The sequence below is a fragment of the Suricata suricatta genome, chromosome 4, assembly GCF_006229205.1.
Source record: "Suricata suricatta isolate VVHF042 chromosome 4, meerkat_22Aug2017_6uvM2_HiC, whole genome shotgun sequence".
Lineage (NCBI taxonomy): Eukaryota > Metazoa > Chordata > Mammalia > Carnivora > Herpestidae > Suricata > Suricata suricatta.
The window spans coordinates 34,662,135-34,687,630 of NC_043703.1; the positions used below are offsets into that span (position 1 = coordinate 34,662,135).

Below are 25,496 nucleotides of genomic sequence, written 5' to 3' on the forward strand. Positions count from 1 at the left end.
GTTGAAAATCATGAGGATTGAAAGTGGAGGGATCTAGTCTCAAGCCTGATGTATGTCATGTGTTTGTTTTACTTTAGACATTTTACAGTATCCCATGTTTTGTTTGTTACTGGCGCTGGTGGTAATGACGGTGAAATAATATTCATGTCAATTGTTTTAAGGATAGTGTCTGTAAAGTATTTGGAATCTCATAGTGTGCAAATCAAAGGAACACTGCAAGCTGTGACTCTGATCCCTTACCCAGTCTATGCCACTAACCTAGAGACTTATAGCACCCCTGAATCTCATGGTTATGTATTCCAAATCAATTGCATTTCCACACCTAAGTCATCTTGAATTTGATCAGTCCACCCTTCTTTTCCTCTCACCATCAGAGTGTGACTGCAAAAATAGACACATAGCATCCAGAGGGAGATTTGCGAATGAACTAAATTTCAGAAGATGGAGTTACCTATTCTGATAGTTTTTAATGACTTTGTAAGAACTTACTTTGAGGACTCACGTCCATTTCTTTATCTTTGTAAACTGCCAGGATTTTTTTTCCTTCTTCATTATTGAATCTTTCTCAAGCTTTAATGTCCCTTTGTAGCCTGAAAATGTTTGTGTGGAAATGACAACTTTTATGCTTTTGTAAATTGAATCCAAATATGTCTGAATTGGTATCCACAGTTTTACATAACATACCTCCATTATATTATATGTATATTTATTGATATATAGAACATATATATGAATTTGTATACTATGAACTTTCATGCAACTACATTATGTTTTTAGAAAATTATTCACATTGATATAAATTAGTGACAAGTCTACTAATAATAGTGGCTTAATATTATCAATAACTAGTATCTCAAGAGAAAATATACACTTAAGGCAAGGCTCTTAATGCCTGTGGGTGTAAATCCACTTTTCAATCTACCTTTCAGTTACAAATCCCTTGAACTGATAACTTTGAATTATTTTGAACATCTTGTTAGATATGGTTATATCACAAATGTGTTGCCTCAGAATGAGGCAGATGAAGAGTGCTTTGAGCAATAAACTAACCCACTCTGCTGTAACCTTATTGCCCTCTGGTACGTAAATCACTGAGGCTATCATCAATCCATATTTTGTAGACATCTTGTTTAGCTCACTTGTCCATTTTGTATGGGTTAGTTTAGTTAAAACTGGTTGATGATTAAGTAGCAAATCCATTTAATTATGGAAATATACATGGACCGTTGAGCAGTACACCAAACCCACGAGGATAGCTCCTTCATTGTGGAAATCTTGCTCTTCTCGCAAACCTTCCATTACAAATGCAACAGACATGAAATAAGACCTGAGAAAGCTTGCTGTGTCAATTAATGCGTGAACAACTTGAACACCTTAAAGGGATTATCATTTTTTAAGTTAAAATTAAAGATAAGTAGAGTACTCGCTTTGGCAGCACATATACTAAAATTAGAACAATACAGAGAAGATTAGCGTGACCCTACGCAAGGGTAATATACCTGTCATTCGTGAAGTGTTCCCTATTTTTCTGTCTTTTAAAAAATATAAGCACTAAAAAATAAAGATAAATAGAAAATGTAACATTTTCTCCATATATCTAGGTAGTTTGTCTTGCACAACTTCTGGTGTGTTTTCATTCTATTTTAGAGCTAAACCATCAGATGCTGAAATTTGAATGCTGTGATTTGGTTTCCTTCCTCGAGATACCAGGACACACGTTATAGGAACTCCTTCCCCTAAGAGAATGATTAAACTTCTTGTTAAACTTGGTGGGGAGTCAGGATTTCAGCTTTTTGTGTTGAGCTCCATCTGTTCCCACTGCAAACATCTTCCAGAGAGGCTCCCAACCAGGGGACTTCTAAGGTGGGATTGGCTACTATTTGACACCTTAAAAGCTTCCCTCTCTTGCTTTTAGAACCACACCCAAATCTTTGGCAAGGTTTACTTTAAAGCCAGTGAAAAAGAGAGAGGCCAAGATGGCGGAGCAGCATGGACGTTCTCTGCTTCTGTCATACCTGAAATGCAACTGCATCAGCAACAAACCATTTTGCTCATCTAGAAAATCGATCTGAGGATTAAAGCAACAATGTGCATAACTTGAGCCATAGAGCTCAGCCGGTATGCTGCAGGGAGAGGTGACGTAGGGTAGAGAGAGAAGCCATGGAGGGTAGGGAGCTGTTTTTGTTCATGGAGAGGACAGAGACAGAGGTGAGAGTACGGGGAAAGCACTCCTGAAAGCAGTTGGAGAGATAGAGAAAGAGTGGAAGCACTTACAAGCATCTGAACAAGAAAGAGAGAAAGAAGAAAGGAGAGGGTTTCAATAAAATTAGGACTCTATAAACCAGGAGTGCAGAGTTAGAAATTCTGCAGCTCAATACCCGGTGGGGCTCTGGTGGGAACAGTGAATCCCCAGGAGCAGAGAGCAAGGTCTGAGGGGTCCTTGGGCCACACAGGGAGAAGTGGTTCTCCTATGGGAGGACATTTGAGAGAAGCTGTTAAGCCTCCCAGAGGAAAAAGTCCCAGTGGACCCTGGAGAACAGCAATGTTTGCTGGTGTCATCACAGGGACGCTGGGGTGCAGTGAAGCCTGGCACCAGTTCGTGTGTGATGCCATGGTCCCCTGAACCATTACTGCTACATGATCGTGGAAATTTTTGCTGGGGCAGACTGGCACCCAGATGTGGTCTCTGGGCCTCTGCAGCAGCACAGTCACATGAATGTTCCTGGAGGAAAACTGGCACTCGACCAGTGCTCAGCGAGACCCTCCCCCAGAGACTAGGGACAGACCCAAGCCACAGGGCCCTCAGAAGTGAGGGGTTTGGAAACACAGTGCTATCTGAAATAAAATTTGGTGGAGAGGTGCCACCTGCCAGGCAGACAGCTTGGTCACAGTGTAGAAGCAGGAAGTGGACAGAAGCCAGAGACAAATAAGAGTGCCTGATGGCCAGTCAGTGAGGGCGCAGAGTTCTGATGCTAAAGACTGGGAAGTTGGGTGGTGTCATTTTCACCTCTCCCATGCCTATGCATACACCCCCACATGCGGCACACCAATTCACCCCAATAAACTAAGTAGCGCCACCCAGTAGAGAAAGCAGCCATAACACCAAGCACCACCCAACTGAGCTAGCCAAGCTCTAGAGGATAAGTCTGTCCACCTACTTAGTGTACAGACTATAAAGTGCTTCATAGTTTGACTTCTAGGGGAAAGTGAATAGAATTTTATTCAAATTTTAATGTTTGCTGGCCCATCTTTATTTTTTTTCTCTTTTTCTTTTCTTTCTGGATACAGAAAGAAAAAATTATTTTTATTTTCTGTCTTTATAAAATTTTTTTCTTTTTTTATTCCCCCTTTTCTCTATTTCACAAAGCTTCTGTCAACAAACAGATCAAAGCACACCTAGGATCTTTTATTTGATTTTGTGTGTAATTTTTAATTTTTAAATTTTATTATTTCCCTTCTTCCAAAATGATGAAAAGAAGGAATTCACCCCAAGAGAAAGAACTGGAAGAAATGACAGCCAGGAACCTAATCAACACAGATATAAGCAAGGTGTCTAAACCAGAACTTAGAATCATGATAAGAATACTAGCGAGGGTTGAAAAAAGCATAGAATCCCTTTCTGTGGAGATAAAAGAAGTAAAATATAGTCAAGATGAAACTAAAAATGCTATAACTGAGATGCAATCTCAAACAGATGCTATGGCAGCAAGGATGAATGAAGCACAGCAGCCAATCAGCAATATAGAAGACAAAATTATGGAGAATACTGAAGCAGAAAAAAAGAGAGAAAGGCAAAAGAGCACAATGTAAGAATTAGAGAACTCGGTGACTCATTAGAAAGGAATAACATCCGTTATCATAGGAGTCCCAGAAGATTAAGAGAGAAAAAAGGGCTAGAAGGTTTATGTGAGCATATCATAGCAAAAAATTTTTCCTAACCTGAGGAAAGACACAGACATCAAAATCCAAGAACACAGAGAACTCCCATTAGATTCAACAAAACCCGACCATCAGCAAGGCATATCATAGTCAAATTTACAAAATATGGGGACAAGGAAAGAATCATGAAAGCATCAAGGGAGAAAAAAGTCCTTAACGTACAAGAAAAGACAGATCAAATTTATAGCAGACCTCTACACATAAACTTGACAGGCCAGAAAGGAATGGTAGAATATATTCAATGTGCTGAATTGGAAAAATATGCAGCCAAGAATTCTTTTTCCAGCAAGACTGTCATTTAGAACAGAAGGAGAGATAAAGAGTTTCCTAGACAAACAAAAACTAAAGGAATTTGTGACTGCTAAGCCAGCCCAGCAAGAAATTTTAAGGGGGACTCTTAGTTGGGAGAAAAGATGAAACAAAACAAAAAGACTAAAAGTAACAAAGACTAGAAAGGACCAAAGAACATTACCAGAAATTCCAATTCTACAGATAGCACAATGGCAATAAATTCATATAGTTCAGTACTCACTCTAAATGTCAATGGACTAAATGTTCCAATCAAGAGACATAGGGTAACAGAATGGATGAGAAAACATGATCCAACTATATGTTGTTTACAAGAAATTCATTTTAGACCTAAAGACACCTTGAGATTGAAAATAAGAAGATGGAGAACCATCTATCAAAAGAAAGCCAGAGAAACCATACTTATCTCAGACAATCTAGATTTTAAAATAAATACTTTAAAGATTTAAAGATTTTAAATAACATTTTAAAATTAAGACTGTAACAAGAGATTAAGAAGGACATTATATCATAATTAAGGGGTCTATCCATCAAGAAGATCTAACAATTATAAACATTTATGCCTATGATGTGGTGGTCCCAAATATATAAATCACTTAATCACAGATTAATAAATTGGGCAACCTGGAAGAAATGGGCAAATTCCTAGAAATATATAAACTACCAAAACTAAACAGGAAGAAATAGGAAATTTGAACAGACCCATTACCAGTAATTGAATCAGTGATCAAAAATTTCCCAAAAAACAAGAGTCCAGGGCTGGATATCTCTACAGGGGAATTCTATTAAACATTTAAAGAAGAGTTAACACCTATTCTTTTGAAGCTGTTCTAAAACATAGAAATGGAAGGAAAACTTCAAAACTCATTCTGAGGCCAGCATTACCTTGATTCCAAAACCAAAGACTTTAATAAAAAGGAGAACTACAGACCAATTTACCTGATGAACATAGATGCAAAAATTATCGACGACATATTAGCCAACTAGATTCAATACTACGTTAAAAGAATTATTCAGCATGATCAAGTGGGATTTATACCTGGGATGCAGGGCTGGTTCAATATCCACAAATCAATGAATGTGCTACATTACATTAATAAAAGAAAGGACAAGAACCATGTGATCCTCTTAATAGATGCAGAGAAAGCATCTGACAAAATACAATATCCTCTCTTGATAAAAACCCTCAAGAAAGTAGGGATAGAAAGATCATACTTAAAGACCATAAAAGCCATACATGATAGACCCACAGCTAATATCGTCGTCAGTGGGGGAAAATCTGAGAGCTTTCCCCCTAAGGTCAGGAACATTACAGGTATATCCACTTTTGCCACTACTATTCAACATAGTATTGGAAGTCCTAGTTTCAGCAATCAGACAACACAAAGAAATAAAAGGCATCCAAATCAGCAAAGAGAAAGTCAAACTTTCAGTCTTTGCAGTTGACATAATACTCTATATGAAAAACACAAAAGTTTCCATCAAAAACTGCTAGAACTGACCCATGAATTGAGCAAAGTCACAAAATATAAAATTAATGCACAGAAATCGGTTGCATTTCTATACACCAAGTAGCGAAAAGAGAAATCAACGAATCAATCCCATTTACAATTGCACCAAAACCCATGAAATACCTAGTAATAAACCTAACCAAAGAGGTGAAAAATCTATACACTGAAAACTATAGAAAGCTTATGAAAGAAATTGAAGATACAATAAAAAGGGGGGGAATATTCCATGCTCATAGATTGGAAAAATATTTTTAAAATGTCAATAATACCCAAATAATCTACATATTCGATGCAGTCCCTATCAAAATAACACCAGCATTCTTCACAGAGTTAGAACAAACAATTCTAAAATTTGTATGGGACCAGAAAAGACCCCGAATAGCCAAAGGATTCTTGAAAAAGAAAACCAAAGCTGGAGGCATCACAATCCCAGACTTCAAGCTGTATTACAAAGCTGTCATCATCAGGACACAATAACAGACACTCAGATCAATGGAACAGAACAGAGAACCCAGTAATGGACCCACAAACATATGGCCAATTAATCTTTAACAAAGCAGGAAAGAATATCCAATGGAATAAAGACAGTCTCTTCAGCAAATGGTGTTGGGAAAACTGGACAGCAACATGCAGAAGATTGAACCTGGGCCACTTTCTTACACCATACACAAAAATAAACTAAAAATGAATGAAAGTCCTACATGTAATACAGGAAGCCATCAAAATCCGAGAGGAGAAAACCGGCAAAACGTCTTTGACTTCAGCCACAGCAAGTTTTTAGTCAACACATTTCCGGAGGCCAGGAAAACAAAAGCAAAAATGAATTATTGGGACCTCAGCAAGATTAAAAGCTTCAGCATGACAAAAGAAACAATCAGCAAAACTAAAAGGCAACCAATGAATGGGAGAAGATATTTGCAAATGATATACTATATAAAGGGTCAGTATCCAAAATCTATAAAGAACTTATCAAACTCAACACCCAAAAAACAAATAGTTCAGTGAAGAAATGGCCGAAAGATATGAATAGACACTTTTCCAAAGAAGATACCCTATGGCTAACAAACGCATGAGAAAAATGTTTAACATCACTCATCATCAGGGAAATACAAATCAAAACCACAAAGAGATACCACCTTGATACCACAACCAATCAGAATGGCTAACATTAACAGCTCAGGCAACAACAGATATTGGTGAGGATGCAGAGAAAGAGGAACCCTTTTGCACTGCTAGTGGGAATGCAAACTGGTGCAGCCACTCTGGAAAACAGTATGGAGGTTCCTAAAAAAAATTAAAAATAGAACTACCCTATGACCCAGCAATTGCACTACTTTGTATTTATCCAGAGGATACAGGTATGCTCTTTTGAAGGAGCACATGCATCCCAATGATAACCATTGGTGCTATTGACAATAGCCAAAGTATGGAAAGAGGTCAAATGTGCATTGACGGAGGAATGGATAAAAAAGACATGGTATATATGTACAATGCAGTACTACTCAGCGATCAAAAATAATGAAATCTTGCCATTTGCAACAACACGGGAAGAACTAGAGTGTATTCTGCTATGGGTAATTAGTCAGAGAAAGACAAATATCATATAACTTCACTCATATGTGGAATTTAAGATACAAAATAGATGAACATAAGGGAAGGGAAGCAAAAATAATATAAAAACAGGGAGGGGGACAAAATGTAAGAGACTTTTAAATAGAGAGAACAAGTTAAGGTTGCTGGAGGGGTTGTGGGTGGAGAGATGGGTTAAATGGACAAAGGGAATTCCCCGGGGATAAGGAATAAATCACTGGCTCTATTCCTGAAGTCATTATTGCACTATATGTTAACTAACTCAGATGTAAATTGAAAGAAAGAAAGAGGGAAAGAAAGAAAGAAAAAGAAAGAAAGAAAGAAAGAGAGAGAAAGAAAAGGAAGGAAGGAAGGAAGAAAGGAAGAAAGGAAGAAAGGAAGAAAGAAAGAAAAAGAAAGAAAGAACGAAAGAAAGAAAGAAAGAGAAAGAAAGAAAGGAAGAAAGGAAGAAAGAAAGAAAGGATGGATTAAAGAAAGAAAGAATTAAAGAAAAAGAAAAAATAGGGAAAAACAAAGCGTCTTTCGTCTTCAGTTCTACACTAGTCCAGGACCAAGCAAAGACTCAGTAAGCCCAGTGTTATGCAACCTATGCTCCCAATGAGTTCTCCACTTCCCTCCTCAAAATAATCCATTTTAGAAATTCAATGTTTACTCCTGGTTTTTATTATTTTAAGGAAGATCCTATAAATGATTCCAAGATGCTACGTTTTCTGTATATCAAAGTAGGGTGAAGGATCACTGGTCATGCTAAGGCACCCTTTACATGCCCTCCCTGAAGGAAAGTGCCCTCGGTGAGTAAAAAATTATATGCAGCTTATTCTTAATAAACAAGCACAAATGCAATTTTGAGAGGATCTCAAACCAAACCAAAAAAGCTCTTTTGACACTTTTAATCTTTTTTGTTATTGTGTCTTTCTTTTCCCTGTATTGTAAAAATTCTTTAAAAAAATTGGTGTTTTTCTTATTGAATATTCCTAAATTCTAAATTCATATTCTTATAATCACCATATAAAAATGGTTCTTTGGAATGTCGCCACTGTCTTCTCTTCCTTGGGAAATGAAACCAGCCACATTTAATAACATTAAGGACCTGGAGAATGTCTTCATTTACATGAGTTTAATATTCAGCTGTCTCTGTTAATATAATTATTGATATGCTATTGATATGACCCTGACAGGAAACATGAATAAAGATATAAAGTTACAGATAACTTTGTTGTTTGTTTCAGGAACTTCCTAAAAATCTATTTATCTGATAATAGGACTAGTCCTCTTCAAGGACCCGTTCCAGAACAATAGATTATTCAAAGGAGTTCAAAAGACTGTGTGCTCTTCAAGAGTTCTCTAAAACACTTCCTCAAAACACCCTTACCTTGGCCTATGCATCAATTCCACCATTATCTAAAAAAAATATTTCTCAATCTTGATCAAACTTCTGCATAAAAGACCTACCTTGTTGCAGACCCCCAAACATCTTGCCCTTGTTTTCCATCAACTAAAAAAAAAGCAAGTTATTTTATAACTGAGTTTATTACAAAGGAATTGCAATTTGCCACAGGCAAACAGTGGCAAAGCATAGGCATGCCCAGAGAGACAAGGGGAAGATCTACTTCCATTAGACTTCAGGAGGAAGTTGAGGTGGATTTTATTAAGTTTATTTAGTGTGTGTGTGTGTGTGTGTGTGTGTGTGTGTGTGTGTGTGTGTGAGAGAGAGAGAGAGAGAGAGAGACAGAGAGAGAGACAGAGAGAGAGACAGAGAGACAGAGAGAGAGAGAGAATCCCAAGCAGGCTTTGCACTGACAGATGCAGAGCTTGAACTCATGAACTGTGAAATCATGACCTGAGCTGAAATCAAAGTCCAAGGCTTAACTGACTGAGCCACACAGGCACCGCAAGGAGGATTGTTTTGAACAGAAGTTCAACGGAAAAGAACAAGAGTTTGAGGTCTTGGAGGTGTCTCACTGGCTGTGAGTGGTGGCTACTGCCATGTTGTTGGGGCAGGGAGCTTTCTTCCTTCTCTCTTCTAATTAAGGAGCCTGTATGGAGTGGTATGAGCATGAGAAGTGGCCCACTCAGGGCTTTCCTTCTTCATTTTAAATGAGATTTCCTATTATTCATTATACTTCCCACTTCCAAAAAGGCATTCAAACCCTAAAGTAGCCTCTTCCTGTATTATAGGAAGAAATAACCTCAACATTGCTTTATTAACTAGTTATTTGGTGTTTTGGTTTCTTTGTTGTTTCTTACATTTTTAGATATTTCACATGTTCATGTGTTATTCATTTGCTGTGATATTTAAAAATCAAATATGTATATATATAATGTATACATACATTTGAAAGAATAGTGTTATTAAATGTACGTCTGCTTTCTGATTGTTTATGGTAAGATATGGCAGCCCAAGGTTCCTACCATACACAGTTAAAAAGGTTATTAATTACACACATTTTAAAAGCATTGTAGAAATATGAGACAATGAGGACTAGATGGAGTAACATTTCAGAGAGGGATGCTTCTTTCCAAAATGAGGTTGGAGTTGCCTCTTCTGGCCTGAGAGAAGAATTAATCTTCACTGGCCCAGGGTGAATTTCTGTAGCGGAAAGAGAAACCAACAAAAATTTTAGCAATCACAAAGAGCTGGAGTGAGAAACTAGAGAACTGAGTGTTCTTAAATGCATGGTCCTTTGCCCCCCAAGACATTTTCTGTAGACTGAGGCTATGCAGAAGGATAAAATGCTATGTAGAAAGCTTCTGAAAAAAAGAGCAAGATCTTATAAAGTTCACTCGTATTAAAAAAGCAGAGATTTATGCTAAGGGGTGGGGGTGGGGTGGGTGGAGTATTTCAACAATAAAGAAATTGAAATCCTAGATAGAATTGCATGGATTCTGAGGACCTATAGCCTTGTTTGCTCTGGGGACACTTCCTGATTGTGGGTGTAGGTGGAGACTGAGACTCTGGGTTTGGTTTCTAACTGAAGGCTGTTGTTGAGGAACAAGAAACCGGTAGGATTTTGCATTCTCTCTGTGTTACAGTGATGAGATTGGTGGCTGGATGGGTTGAAATAGGTGGACTTTTTATATATCAAGATGCTTGCTGACGTTTGAAGTTGTGTAGGGCTGAATGACAAAGAGCTAAACTAAAAACTTCTGAAAGACAGAACTGAGTGTCCTTTCCAGGCTGAGGAAACAAAGAACAGGCATGTCCTAGAAACAAGGGTAAACTAATGACTGACAACCAAATCTGCAATCCAGGGCCAACCTAACAAAATGTTTTATTTGATTTAGGGTATCAATTTAGATTTTTTTTTTAAATGTCTTAACCAAAAGAGAAGATGATGGACTAGATACATCTGTGCTAGGAAGGCAGTTGAATTGGAGACACTTTACAAAATAGCTGGATAGCTGAAATAGAAAAGAAAGCAAAACAAAACAAAATCACCTGCACTGACTGGAGGTCATTAGAGATATTTGCCAGTCTCACCTTTGGGTATAGGTGAGCTTTTTTTTTTTTTGTAGAAAAATTATACAATTATTTAATAAGTGAGGCGTAGTTAAATAGTTTTGCCAGAAGTATCAGTGTATCACCTTTCTTAAAAACCATTTTCTTGTTTATGTAAAATTTCAATATGGGTTGTTTACTTTCTGTTTAAATCTTTAGATTTTCCTTATTCCCCTACTATTTTTCCCCCAGATGATAGTATCTTTAACCCTCGTTCATATGTGATATTTTACTGAGTATAAAATTCTGTTTATAATTAATACTTCTAAGTTCTTACTTAGACTTACTCATTTGGTATTTTTTAAGAATTTTGAAAAATTATATGCCATTATCTCTAGATAAGGCTATTTTCTCTATTCTATTAGATGCTTTGGGGTTTTATATGGACGTGGAGACGTGCTGGTAAATGTTTAACATTGACTTTTCAAAATTAAAAAAAAAGCCCTGATTATAGCATTTTCAAACTTCTATGGTGTGAATATCCCCATCATGGTAAGTTTCAAGCTCCCAAAGGTGATATTCCTTAAGAGACTTGGAAAGAAGTGATGTACAAATAGCTCCTACAAACTGGTCAGGGCTGGTTTGAGCAAACTATTGTGTAGAACTTTTATATTATTCTCTCTTCCTCTGTCTTCCTTGTTACTTATCTAATTTTTTTATTTTATTGTTTGGTGTTTTTTTTATTTATGAGAGAGAGAGAGAGAGAGAGAGCGAGAGAGAGAGACAGTGTGAGCAGGGGAGGGTCAGAGAGGGAGATACGGAATCTGAAGCAGGCTCCAGGCTCTGAGCTAGCTGTCAGCACAGACCCCGATGCGGGGCTCAAACCCACGAACCGAGAGATCATGACCTGAGCCGAAGTCGGACCCCCAACTGACTGAGCCACCCAGGCATCCCCCTTTTTACTCACTTTACTTATTCCTCCAGGTTTCTAAGATTTTTCTTTAGGTATGATTCATCTGCTAATGCAGACCTTGAGTTTTAAATTTCAGTTGTAAATATTTTCTTTTGGGGTCATATTGAATAGTATTTACTTATGCTGGTTTTCAGCTTTTATTTTCAAGTCTTGTATTTGTTTCAACATACATACCTATTACATATAAATTATATATGTAGAGTTATGTATATTAAATTTTATTTTCTACTTAATCCCTTCAAAATTGTTTTTGGAAATTTTGCCTGTTTTTGTTGATGTTAACTCAGAGAGCCTTGTTTTCTTCATGTTTTGTGGTTTTTGACTGTGACCTTCTCATTTCTCCTCAAACTTTACTTTGGAAACTTGAGCTGAAGTTAAATTTTTCAAAAAGGATGTATGTGTGTTTGCTTATACCAGTGCCTTCTTCCCCCTAAGTTCTCTCTCCATTATCTCTATGACAATTTTCTAAAAGAAATCCATATGAAAACCAAACCACCTTGTGCTTACAGATTTTCTAGAGATTTGTCCCTTTCCACCTTGTTCCAGGATTGAAAATGGCATATTTTATTGCTGTTATTTTCAGCAAAATAGTTTTTATCTCTCATTATTTGTTATTCTGAGGGGATACCCCTTTGAGGTCCTATTTTTACACAGATTTCTCCTAGTAGTTTCCAGGCTAAGTGGCTGTAGGGATTTATCTCCTCTTCCCTGCAAGCTTTAAACTGGCCTTCAAAACAGCTCAAGATATCCAGCATTTAGCAGATACCCTCAGCGCAAAGCTTCAAAATGAAAGTTGATTTGGTTCTTATATGACTTTAAGATCTGGATTTCCCACTTGGGGCCCAGAGAATTGACTTTCCTGTTTTGTTTGTTTGTTTGTTTGTTGGGAGTCAATGTGGCAATGAATTTCATATAACTATGTATTTTACTACTTTTTCAGAATGTTACTTCTTTCACTGTGGAAAGCAACATAAAATATCTAATATCTCAAGCTACATTTCAAAACCTCTAAAGCCAGGATTATTTTTTTTTAAGACAGAATTTTAATCTAATGAAAATCCCAAGGACAGAATCCATCAGACTAGATCAAAACAGAAAAAAAATTGTGCTTTTAATCTTAATCAATGCATGTTTTATTTTTTCACCTAATCCTTTTTTAAGGAGCATTTTCAATTTCTTTATAATAAATTTAGAACTTTTTCAGATTGTTAAATTAGATTCAATTTGCCTAATTAAATTGACTCACCTCACTTGTTTTACACAAAGATTTTTTCAAGTATATAATGTAACAAGCTAGTCAAGTTCCTGTTAACCACAGACAAATGCGTTTAACATGCATTAATCACAGCAAAATAACTTCTGAAACTGAATTTTACCCTTCAGTCGAGGCATTTAAGAAGCCTCTGTTTTGAAGCTCTCTCTCTGGTGTTTAGATTTTCTCTCTGTTCTCTATGGTTTGTGGTAAACCAGCGCATTTCTCTACCTAATAAAAGTTATTGTCTTCATTTACCAGTGGACATGGATTAGAAGACACTTAAATTTGAAGGATTAATTTTAATATTTTTCCTGTATCAAAAATTATCAAAGAGCAAACAGGTATTTTTTTTTCCTTTGAGTACGGATGTTAGGAAGCAAAACAGGAATGTTAGTCAATAATATACACCTGTTGGGTGGAAGGCGTCAAAAAGATGTGACCTCTGATTGACCTGTGAGCTGGACCCCCTCCCCTGTTCTCTGAATGTGGCTTCCTCTTGCCTTTCCTACTCACAGACTTAAGGATCAAATTGCATATCAAACAAATGGTTTTAGCATTTTGCGGTAGAGAGAATAATGCATCCCACAAAATGTCCACATCCAATTCCCTGCAACCTCTGAACCAGGAAATTGCAAACTAAACCTGGTTGGGATACGTGGCAAAGGTGCAATTACTTTTATTAATCAGTTGACCATAAAATAGAGTAACCTGGGTTCCTCGCGTGGGCCCAGTGTGGTTACAAGCGTTCTTAAAAGCAGAAGAGGGAGGCAGACGAGAAGGGGCCAGAGTCCTGACCCCAGGAGCGTGGTCAGGGAGCTGCCATAGTGGCTCCGGAGATGGAGGAGGGGTCGTCTATCTGGAATGCAGTTGTCCGCTGAAACCTGGAAAAGGTGAGAACATGGAGTCTCTCCTAGAGCCTTCGGAGAGAAAAGCATTCCTGTTTACATTTTCAGTTTACGTTGGTTGTACCTGAGATAAACTTCTGACCTCCAGAACGATAAGAGAATTTATTTAAATGGGTGATGTTTTAAGCCGCTTAGTATTTGGTGATTTGTATATGTCTTTTATTGTTTCCAATTAATAGAGATAGAACCGGCATATAACTGTGTGTAGGTTTAATATATATCGTTTGGTGATTTAATATACATAAAAATTGCAAAATCGTTAATGTCTGTGGTGATTTATTACAGAGAAAAATAAGGTAGAGGTATTAGTGTTCTGTGAAGTCTATACTTCTAATACTCAACATATTTCATCAGCATTATCCAGAATTTATTAACATTGCACAACTATTTGATACTATATTGAGAGCTGTTTGATATAAATTAAGGTACGACAGTAAACAAGATAGGAATCCTACCTGTGCTCAGAGAATGCATATTAATATAGAATTTCCAGCATATTAACTTTATTATTAACCATAAAAGCAAGCTCATTGGATAGAATACTGTACACAAAAGGCTGAACGCCACGGCCTCAAATTGTCATTTAATTTTGAAAATTTTGTTGGTTTAGAGGAAGATTGGAGCAAATCTGAGGATGTGGGTGGAAAAAAATCTCTCAATCGCACTAAATTTCAGTATCAAAATTGGCCTATTTGCATATCTTGCACCACATTTCTTGCTGTGCTCTAGCCAGGTTCTCCAAATAAACGGTGTTCCTTTGTACCTCTGAGTCTTTATGTATACTGTTCCCTTGTTTAGTCTGCCCTTCCCTAGCTTTTCACTTGGCAAACCCGAGCATTAATTATTTTTTATTTTCCCTCTGATTCTCCTAGGACGTGTCCATGACCCTTAGTTCCCCTAAGTTATTTAGTCACACTCTGTTCCTACAGTGTTCCATGCACATGCCTATCCTATTTTTAAAATATTGAAAAGAAAATTTTGAGACTATAATAGAAAACAGGTGTGATATTAAGTGGGCGAAAGAAACCGATTCAGAGCACAAAGGAAAATATCACAGAACTAGGTCGCGGCTAAGCTATACATCAAAGAAAAATTTAAAAATATCCTAACATAAAGGATATCTGTATGACCAAAGGGGGCCTTCTAGAGGATAGAAATTTTCTCGAGGGAACTGTTGCCATTCTCTCTGCTTCTGAGACTATGCCCCCATAGCCAGGGAGAAGGATGGAAGTTACTCTCTTCCTACCCCAAGAAGAGGGCAAGGTTTGCTCTCAAGAGACCCCTCGGGGAAGTGGCAGCACTCTGCAAGCTGGTGGCTGTTTCAAGCCTGCAGGCTGACGTTGTGGCGGGACGAGCAGGAAGACGCTAGATTTGTACATTTCCCCCCAAGAGGTTTATTTGGAGAGCGAGAGAGCAAGAGATAAAGCACAGGTGGAGGAGAGGCAGAGAGAGGGAGATGGGGAGAGAACTCTGAGCAGACTCCACGCCGTCAGCGCAGAGTCTGACAAGGGGCCTGAACTCAGGAACTGGGAGATCCTGACCTCGGCAGAAATCAAGAGTTGGATGCTTAACTGACTGAGCCATCCAGGTGTCCCTGCAGGACACTTCTAACAAATAATGAGACCAGGGGTGTGAATGTTCTCCATGGGTAAAAAAGCTGCTCTAAAGCCATCACAGTCTCTTCCCATAGCGGCAAAATCCTGACCTTTGTCTTTACATTCACTTAATTGTAGAATCCCGTAATATGGGATTCTGTTTCATTGACTGCTTCATTTCAACTGACTATATAGTTCATTGGATATTGAACGTTGAATGAATGTATGATCAGCTAATAGGTGACTGTTTTTCTGAATATAAATCCAAGCTGATCCAATATAGAGGATTTCTTTAAAGGTAAAGAGATTTGCAAAACAATAACCTTTTTCCTCCAATTTTCTTAGGATTTGTCTTATGTAGATAAGACATGTTAGTTGTTTTTCAGATTAGGTAACCAGCTCAGGAAAAAGGAACTAATTATATAGTTAGTAAGAACAGAATTTGTTTTTCTAATTCTTTTCCTCTTTTATTACATCATGTTGATTTAAAATGTCAATTGAATTAAAATGATGAAAGGGTCTCTATTTTGTGTACATGGAAACATTTAGATGAAGTTTTTGAAAGTTGTCATTTTTCCTTATTATAATCAATATGTAATTTGCTGCTTGAAAGTTGAAATGAGTAGAAAATTGAGAACTTGATGCACCAGTCATATTATCACAAAAATATACATGAATGATAAAGTATCCCATTTCAAGTATTTTCTTTATTTTTTCATTAATAACATTGCTAATTTAATAGCCACACCTTGACCATGCAGCTTTTTTATAGAATCCACTTTCATTACCAGTCACAGTTTTGCCAAGTAAGCTTCAGGGGGAAGTAATTAAATTTAATAGAAGCCACCTTCATTTTGAATCTGCCGTCAATTTAAAGCCATGGGGAAAGGTAATTACATTTAATAGACCCCACAGTTTCTAGACGGAGATGTACGGTATGTGACGTTAATCATTAGCCCAACAGTCTGAAAAGTAAAATCTCACTTAGAACAAACTCTAAACTAGACCTTCCTTCTTCCTTTTCAACTTAATAGAAATAAAAAATGATGCCTATTTGACTCTTAAGTATATTATTGAAATTGTACTCAGAAGATTCAGTTCATTGATTTCAAACACTGAAATGAAGGTAGATGCCATTTTATGAATCCCACTGCAGTATTAGCTCTTAAGGAAATGTATATTGATAATAATTTTATTAAATATTCCTTAGACTCAATAACCTCATTCTCTTTTCTAATTGCTGAGGCTGGTGTAATAAACTATTTTTTGTGTGTTTTTTTAAATCCATTCTTGTATTGGTTTTCTATGCCGTGGTTTATGTAAATTAAAGATGTTTACTGAGCTTCAGTATATAGGTGTGTTAAATCTGTGAAAGATCATAATAAATACGAAAGCAGAACATTCCTTTTTGGTAAACACATCTACAAGCCTGACTGCATTTCACTAAGCATTTTATAGGTTCATTATGCCACTTGGCTCACATTGAAGTCACCTTAGATTTAATTTTTATTTTTTTTCTTCAGGGTATATGAATAATTTTTGGCTTCTGTTTAGACATTTGATTTTAGAAATAGTTTTTAAATCAGATTTAGATAATGAGCTCTTATATAGTTCTCATAAAATCAAAAGGAATTTCCCGAGAGTTCATGAAATTAAAAGTGCATCTAGAATTGGTAAAATTTACAATGCTATTTTAGGAATATAGGATTATTACCCTTCAGTGATATTTTATTCAACACTACCCTGTACTTATTCAGGATAGCATAGTCCTATATAGAGAGAGGCAAGATGGAGGGAGGTAGGGGAGAAGAATTTGAAGTACCATACTTTTCAGTATTGAAGGGAATAAAAATCTTGCAAAAATAAAATTGATCTAAGTAGCATTTTACCATCTTGTTGCTTATCTAAAGAATAGTCATAATTATAAATCTATAATTGTTAAGACACAATGTTTTTCAGAACTAAAACATTATAGGAAGATTTTTTGTAAGGAAATCTTAAATTCTACATTTACCACTTGTGATAAACCAGAATTGTCCTTTTTCTTTTTTAACTTCGATGCTTTTCACTTATATTTTTAGCTAGCAGTCTTTTAAGAAATGGCAGTGTTGAGTTTGCTAAGTTTTCAAGCACATATTCAGACTCTATTGTTTCATTATCTTTAATAATGTCATTCACGGTTCTCAAGGGATAGGTGTTCTTAAGACTAAAAATATTTAGTTATTGGTCAGGTTTCACTGGATTTTTAAGCAGATTCATCATGTTTAGTGAAGTAATTTAAAACAGTTAAGATTAATCTTATCAGGTACCTTGGTTGGATGTCTAGAGGCATCCTCCAAATTTAAGAACTAAATTTAACATTTTAAAAAATCTTAAATTTTCAGTATTTCTAGTTTATTGGTGGTGGGGTGGGGAGAAACCTCAACAACTTAAAACCATCTCCATGGTTTTCTTTTAGAACTCAACATGCTTACCTTACATATTTGCAACAGCCCAAGGAATAGTTAGAAATTTGTCCATTTTTAATAGTATAATTTTTCTATCCAGCAACCTTTTCAAAAGTCCTAAAGCTTATGTCCGTATAAGAGTGAGTTTTATATCCCAGTCTACAAAGTTTGATAGTCTTCTACCTCTTCAGCATAAAAAGTTTTGTGTAAAAACAAGAATTTTAGAAGGTTTTGAAAAGTTATGTTATAATCAATTTAACCCATATCTACTGCAAAGGGAATGATCTAAGTGCACCTATTTATACAGAATGTTCCATTGCTCAAGTATTAGAAAGTAAGGTGGTTTGGTCAAATGATAGATATTTCAGAACTACTGTTTAAAATTTAAAATCTTACATTTTCTTTCTAGCTTTGGTTTCCTCCCCTCCCTTCCCCCCCAAAATACTGGGTTTAAAGAAATACCATAAAAGCTGCTAAATTACAAAAAATATTTTGTAAAAACAATACATTTTTGAAACTCCCGATCTAAAATAAAGATAGCAAAACAGATTTGCTCTAAAATTACAGAGTGATGACTTTGGAAGAACAGTAATAGTTTCAGGATAGTATTGTTAGTGATTACTAAATATTGATGGATGTTGCTTAAAAAACCAATCCCCAAATAAGGTACCTAATCTATTCCTATAATAAAGATACATTTTCCTTGTAGTATGTTTTGTGCTGAAGAATAATAAAGGCCTACTATAAAAAATATCTGTTGGCACTGATGGCACTAAATATAACAATTAACAATAAACAAAACCCTTCCTCACGTGGATCATGCAATTAAGTGTATTTCAAAATTCCATTGTGGACTGAAACATTATCTCGTTTATTGAAATATTATTATCTATATATTACTGAACATATAGTTTCAATTGGTACAACAAAGAGCCCCAAGAATGTAGTTCTAAAAGAAGATGGGTTGTTTCTCAGTTGAAGAATCCTAGAATGGAAATGGGAAATTCCTAGCAAGCAGATCTTGTTCCGCAAAACTTTCCAGAGATCCGGATTCTCATATCGTTGCCATTCTCTAGAGCAGCATGGCTCATTAGTAATATAATCAGAAATTTGAAAATCTCTACTAACCATATTAGAAGACAATATTAACTTTAATATATTTTGTTTATCCCAATATATTTTAGATCTTTGCAACATAAGATCAATATAAATTATTAAAATATTTAACCTTTTGTTTTTTACTGTGTCTTAAAAAGTGTGTATATTTGCAACTCCTGTCAGTTTGCTTAACCATTCAATTTAGACTAGTGTCTGCCATATTGGACTGTGTAGCCATAGTCTACTGCCCTTACATGAATGGTGGAAACTGGCTCCTGACCACTATGTTTAGTAGTACACTTATACTGGGCAGGAAGGACTGCTTCCTTGTATTCCATGCGCCAAAGCATTACTCTGTGCTTCTCAGGATGTGGTGGCAAGCCCAAGAACAAGGATGTATGGGTACCTGAATTCTGGGCTGCTACCTTTAGACTACAGAGTAGTTGGGAACTCAGTATTCCCTTCCAAAACATTCTGTCTACAGGGCTAAGACTCATTCTAAAGGTAAATATGACACCAGTGTGTGTACTTATTAACCTAAAGGAGTACCATTTGGTTGGGGTATAGATTGGACTTAGAGATGGGATCTGGGGTATCCATGCATATCTGCAGCCAATTTACTATCCAGAATATTATATGAGGCAAGGGTAGTATGCTAATCAGTCAAGGACCTTGAGCTAGGTGTGAGGTTTCCAAGTATTCCTGAGTTGTTACACAGAATGTAGATCAGTGGAAATTCTAGATTTAAACCTAGCCTTCCAGGTTGTTAAGATGAAATTATCAAGTTAAAAGGATAGAGCATACTTTATTTAACTGTTATAGTGATAGGTCTCTCAAATATTTATACATGTATGCAGATCTCCATTGGTGCTCTTACCTTTGTACTTACAGATGTTAAGGAAGTGTATGACTACATCTGTCCTCAGCATGTAAATAAGAGAGTAAAAGAGGAAAATGTATCCCCACTCATATTAAGTATAATATTTAAAAATTTCAGTTATGATCTCTACTTACAACCCATGATGAAAGCTTAATTACATAAATTCAATTAACTGTGAAAGAAGTGAGGAAATAAAGTGTTGAGCTGAGAAGCTATGTGGCCAGTTAAAATATATCTGTAAAAGTATTTAGTACATGCATAAAAAGGAAAATGAATATTGGGGAACAATTAGAGATATCTGCTATAGCCTACCATATACCTAACTTTTCTATCAGAGTTCCTGGTGCATAGTAATCAATCATGCCCTCAAAAAGTTGAGTTTTTTGTAGAACAAGACAACTGAGCCATCGTATAACCATGCGATGAATCTTGTAATGGAGTGTTAAACATAATCCAGTCTGCTTTGAAGGGCCAATAAGAGCAGAAGCCTATATGTTTTTTGGCAGAGGAAAAACTTGTCTAACCAGATTGTTTCATCATAGACACATGATTGTACTCAGTATTTGATGGATGAGTTTGCTTTCATTAGATCCACTAACAAGCATGCCATAATTTCTTTCTTTTACGTGGAGTCATTTAATCATAGATCCTCAGAACTTATAGAAAATGTAAGTTACATCCGTTTAGCTTCTAAACCAGAAGAGAGTCCTTTATAATGTTATGTTTCCCTAAGTTCTGCCTTAATTTGCTCAAATGCTTTAAAAAATGTATTCTCAATTATTCTAACGCCCCTGGACATTCTGTGTATTCCTCTATTAGAGACACCTCATACCATGATACACTTAGCTCTTTGCATCCAGGTTTCCCTTGCTAGAGTGTGGACAACTCAAGACTTGGGCTGTATCATATTCATCTTTATTTTCCTAGATGATGTCCCAGTAGATAACACCTAGTAAGTAGTAACTGAAAATGTTTAAACAATTTGTAAAAGATTCCTCTTTCACATCTGTGAAAGGTATAAAATGTTCTTCTGCTTGAAAGCTAACCACTTAGCCCAGATTTCTCTGAAAGAACAGAGCCCACAAAGCAATCTTAGCACCAGTTCCTCTAAATCTCTGTGAAGCAGCATGAGAGCTTAATAACCTGCATGTACAGGAGTTGAACTCCAGGTGAGGAACCCCAAAGTTGTAAAACTGAGTTTATATAAGGTAACCTGCTTATCCATTCCTCTGCGCCTTAGGGGAGGGAAAGAGAGAACTTTGCTCCAGAATATAAAGAAATCCTCTTTCCCTCTCCATAGAAACTATTTTAGCTTTCCTCCCCCACCCTGGAATGTAAATCAGTGGTTCCAAGGGCAAGGACACTTGAAGTCCCTCTAGAGCAGTATACAATCTGACCTCTAAGATCAGCTTGTCGTTCAGTCGTCCTTTAACCAAGAAGCCAAAATTATTTGCTCAAATCTTTACATTGGGGAATGTGAAAAATAGTAGTTTCCCAACCTAGTCAATGGTTCTTAGTTTTTTGGACTTTCGTAAAGTGGTTTTGGTTTGTTTTTTAAAACTTCAGAAACAATCTAATCATAGACATTGGTTCTTAATTCATTTGAAGCTATGTTCATGTTCCCTATATTCAGCTTAAAGATCTCCAGTCCTTCCCTCTACTTTCACTTAAAGTAGCATCCAGAGTTATTTTTATTGGACTCCTTGATTATTTAGGTGTCAAAATGCATTTAAAATTTTTTTTCTGTTTATTTTTGAGAGACCAAGAGAGACAGCGTGAGCAGGGGAGAGTCAGAGAGGGAGACCCAGAATCTGAAACAGGCTCCAGGCTCCAGGCTCTGAGCTAGCAGTCAGCACAGAGCCCGATGCAGGGCTCAAACCCATGAACTGTGAGATCATGATCTGAGCTGAAGCCAGACGCTTAAATGACTGAGCCACCCAGGCTCCCCAAAATGCACTTTTAAAGAAGAAATTTTCCCATAAATACATTTAACCTGCAGAGGAAAACATTAAATCCCATGATATGGAAAAAAAATTGGTCTAAGACCAGGCATTCTCTGCATCAGAGAAGACTAGTTAGATCCTTTTAACCTGTAAACTCTTGTAGACAGCGAGAGCACAATCCTACATTTTTCCCTCTTTATTTCTATCTCTGCAAGTATGTCTTTTAAGCATATTTTACCATCTTACATGCTTTTCTTCCCAACCTTCATTTTTGAGCGTATAGTTTAGCAGAGATGGAACATGCAAGTAAGTTAATAGTACATTACAATGTGATAAATGCTGTTAAAACCTAGAAAATAGTTTTTCCGATCAGATTGCCAAGGTCAAGGGTGATTTCCTAGCAAGGATGATCCTTGAGTAGAAGTTTGTAGTAGACTAGGATTTAACACTAGAATACAAACCCAATCCAGTGAAGTTCTTTTCCACTTTCTCACAGGATAGCCTTTTTTTCAGTTTGCAATAACATATTCCACAGTTTCATCTCCTGAGAATGGCCCTTACTGTCCACAGCAGCATTCCCCCCACCCCCGCCACACACACACACACACTTCTCAGTACCGGTGTCTTAGTCCGTTCAGGTTGCTATAACAGAATACCATAGATTGGGTGGTACAAAGAACAACCTCTCTTCTGGAGGTTGGGAAGACTGAGACCAAGGTGCCAGCAGCAGATTCAGTGTCAGAGAGTCCACTTACTGCTTCATAGATGGATACCTCCTCACTGTGTGAGAAAGAATGACCGAAAGAACAGAGGTCTCTGTGGGACCTCTAATTGATTTGTTTTAGTTTTTTTTTCAATTGTAATTTCATCATAGTTAACATATAGTATTCTGCTTTCAGGTATGGAATATAGAGATTCAACAATTCTTTGCATTGTTCAGTGGTTACCATGATGAGTGTACTCTTAACCTGCTTCAAGTCTTTTTTCCTCTTTGTCTCTTAAATTTTACATGTGCGTGAAACCCTATGGTCTTTGTATTTCTGATTATTTCACCTAACCTGTGTAGATCTAGAGAGCGTAGTGCTATTACAAATGGCAAGATTTCATTCTTTTTATGGCTGTGTGTGTGTAATCACATTTTTCTTTATCCACTTATCTATCTATAGATACTTGGGCTGCTTCCAGAATTGGCTGTTTTGAATCGTGCTGCAATAAACATAGGGGTGCATACTTCTTTTTGAATTAGTGTTTTTGTATTCTTTGGGTAAATACCTCATAGTGGAATTACTACACCCTATGGGAATTCAAATTTTCATCATTTGAGGAACCGCCATGCTGTCTTCCAGAATACAATTACACAACTACAATAGTCTGCATTCCCACTAATAGTGCATGAGGATTCCACATTCTCACTAACTCTTGTTTCTTGTGTTGTTTGTTTTAGCTGCTCTGATTTAAGGTACTATCTCACTGTGGTTTTGACTTGCACTTCACAGATGAGTAATATTGAGCATTCTTTTGTGTGTCTGTGTCTGTTGGATATCTGTATGTCTTCTTTGGAGAAATGTCTATGCATACTATTACAACTCAACACATACATTTAAATGGTATCCCTTCTTTATATATCTTGGATTCTAAGCCTTTTTTGGATATGTCTTTTGCAAACACCTTCTCTCATTTAGTTGGTTGCTTTTAGTTTTGTTGAATGTTTCCCTTGCTGTCTAGAAGTTTTTTTTTTATTTTGTAGTTCAATAGTTTATTTTTGTTTTTTCCCCTTGCCATAGGAGACCAACCTAGAAAAATGTGGCTACAACCAGTGTCAGAGACCTGTTTCTGCTTTTTTCTAGAATTTTTATGATTTCAAGTCTCATATTTAGGTCTTTAATCCATTTTCAGTTTACTTTTTTGTGTTGTATGAAAAATGGTCTAGTTTTCTTCTACTGCATGTAGCTGTCCAGTTTTCCCAACACCATTTGTTGAAGAGGCTGTGTTTTTCCCATTTCATATTCTTGATTCCACTGTTAAAGATTAATTGACTATATTATTACGGGTTCATTTCTAGGTTTTGTATTCATTTTCATTTATCTAATTTGTCTACTTTGTGCCGTATAATACTGTCTTGGTTGATACAGCTTTGTAGTATAGCTTGGTACCTAGGAGTTTGAAACCTTCAGGTTTTTTTCCCCAAGATTGCTTTGGCTATTCAGGGATTGTGTGGTTCTGTACAAAATTTAGGACTATTCTAGTTCTGTGAAAAATGCTGTTGAATTTTTTGATAGGGATTGCATTAAATGTGCAGATTGCTTTGGGAAGATTAGACATTGTAACAATTTTTGTTCTCCCAATCCATGAACATGGAATTACTTCCACTTGTATTTGGCCTCTTCAATTTCTGTTACCAATGTTTTATATTTTCATAGTACAGCTCTTTCACCTTTTTCATTGTTTATTCCTAGAAGTATTTTTTAGTTTGGTATAGTTGGAAATTGAACTGTCTTCTTTTTCTTCTCTCTCATTATTAGTTTAAAGAAATGTATAGAAATGCAGTGGAAATGATGTATATTCATTTTTTTAAATATCCTGAGACCTTAACTTATTAGCTCTAGGAGATTTTGGGTCAAGTCTTTAGAATTTTCTACACATAGTATCATGTCGTCTGCAAATAGTGAAAGTTGTACTTCTCCCTTACCAATTTGGATGCTTTTGATTCCTTGTATGATTGTTGTGGCTAGAACTTCTAGTATTATGTTGAATAAGGGTTGTGAGAGTGGACATTCTTGTCTTATTCCTGATATTAGGGGAGAGGCTCAGTATTTCTCCAGTTAGGATAATGATAGCTGAAGGTTTTTCATAGGTGGCCTTGGTTATGTTGAGGTATGTTCCCTGTAAACCTACTTTGTTGAGGCTTTTTATCATGAATAGATGTTGTGCTTTGTCAAATTATTTTCCTGCCTCTATTGAAATGATCCTATAGTTTTTATTCTTATTGATGTGATGAGATATCATGCTGATTTGTGAATATTGAACCACCTTGCATCCTGTGAATAAAATTTATTTGATCATGGTGAATGATTTTTTTTAATGTATTGTGGATTGTTTGCTAATTTGAGGATTTTTGCATCTATTTTCATTAGAGATATTGTCCTGGTGGTGGTGCTCTTGGTAGTGACCTTATCTGGTGTTGGTATCAGGGTAATACCCTGTCTTCATAAAATGAATTTGGAAGTTTTCCTTTGTATTTTTGGAATCATTTAGAGAAAAACTAATACGTATTCTTATCAAATGTTTGATTGAATTCCCCTGTGATTCTCTGATCCCGGAATTTTGTTTGGGAGTTTGTTATGATTACTGGTAACTGGTTTTGGGTTTTGTTCTTTTTCTAGCTCTCGCTTTGAAGTAGTCGTGTAAAATCTGCATGTGTCTCTCAGTCTAAAGTTCTCTCTTAGAGCAGCTTTTGTTGTAGCACAACCATTTCGGACCATTGTGTTGTCCTTGTCATTTAACTCTATATCTTTCATTTCTTGGCTGGCCCTTTCATTGGTTAGCATCATGTTATTTAACCTCCATATACTTCTGTCCTTTTCAGAATTTCCTTGGGATAGATTCCTACTT

At 36.4% G+C, this 25,496-nt stretch overlaps 1 non-coding gene across 1 annotated transcript; it reads left to right on the forward strand.

Annotated features, from left to right (window-relative positions):
- The first annotated feature begins 1,419 nt into the window (after positions 1-1,419).
- Positions 1,420-1,528, forward strand: LOC115290932. The gene has a single exon (XR_003908311.1). It is a non-coding gene; the product is annotated as a U6 spliceosomal RNA (small nuclear RNA).
- The last annotated feature ends 23,968 nt before the right edge of the window (positions 1,529-25,496 follow it).